The sequence below is a fragment of the Nannospalax galili genome, unplaced genomic scaffold (assembly GCF_000622305.1).
Source record: "Nannospalax galili isolate Female #2095 unplaced genomic scaffold, S.galili_v1.0 scaffold69, whole genome shotgun sequence".
NCBI lineage: Eukaryota > Metazoa > Chordata > Mammalia > Rodentia > Spalacidae > Nannospalax > Nannospalax galili.
Window position 1 is genome coordinate 491,281 of NW_008360297.1, and position 1,186 is coordinate 492,466.

Genomic DNA, 1,186 nt, shown 5'->3' on the forward strand with positions numbered 1-1,186 from the left:
TTCTTAGTCTCACTTGGTTTTCCATAATTATAGCTTCATTTGTTTTCTTTCCATAGCCTCTTGGCCATGATTATTCCTTAAGTCTTTCATGTTACTTTGAGTACTATCTACAGGGCTGCTTTGGTAGACATGTATTCTTTCAAATACCTACTAATATCATGGAAGTTTTTTCTTTCTCTGATACTGATTGCCGCAACCCAAGACTCCGTCTGGCAGAGTCAAGGAGAGACGACACAAATACCAAGGTGAGGTTCAGGCTTCTTCTTTATTGCACACTTCAGTTCTTATATATTTTGTTCCCAACAGCCCTCCCCCCAGCTAGGACCAATCAAGGCACACACATGCACGCAGCAGGCATGCAGAATGGCAGCTCATTGGGCTACGTAGCAGGGTCATGCTTGGTGATGTCTCTGATCAGGCAGGCAGCACATGATCGGGCTCATAGCGCTTGCGCGAGTTGGAGTAAACAAGCGAGGGTCACGAGACTTGGCAGCCAGCCAGGGCACCATCTTTGGCTGACTCGGCCGCGCTCGCTCCCCACACCTAATAGCAGCTTGACAGGCTCCATTAGCATTCTCAAACGCAAGCTGTTTCACTAAAAGTAAACCTGCTTCACTATCCTCCAGCAAGCGACTGGCAGTTTTCAGTAGTCGAGCCACAAAATCCTGATATGGCTCATCCGGACCTTGCCTGATCTTAGACAAATCCTCAGTCTGCCTACCACTAGACGGCAGTTTATACCAGGCTCTTCGGGCTGCAGCACTGATCTGCACATAGGCCGTAACATCATACTGCAACTGCTGAACAATATCCCTATATTGTCCTTCACCAGCTAACATCAAAATATATGGCAATATTCTGTGCTCTATTAGCATTTGCTGTCACCTGGCACTGTTCCTCATACTCAGATTTCCACAACAGATAATCTCCCCGTGAAAGGCAAGCACGTGCCATGTGTTTCCAATCTCCAGGAGGAAGCGCGTCCATGGACAGGGATTCTAACAAAGCCTGAGTAAAAGGGGCAGTGGGACCATACTGAGCACAAGCAGTCTTTAGTTCCTTAAACTGCTTACAAGGCACAGGTGCACAAGATTGCACCCTGTTGCCCTGCTGATCAATTTGCTCAGAAACTTGAAAGACTTGAAATCCATGCACTGACTCTCCTCTCTCTGCCGCTGTCCCAATG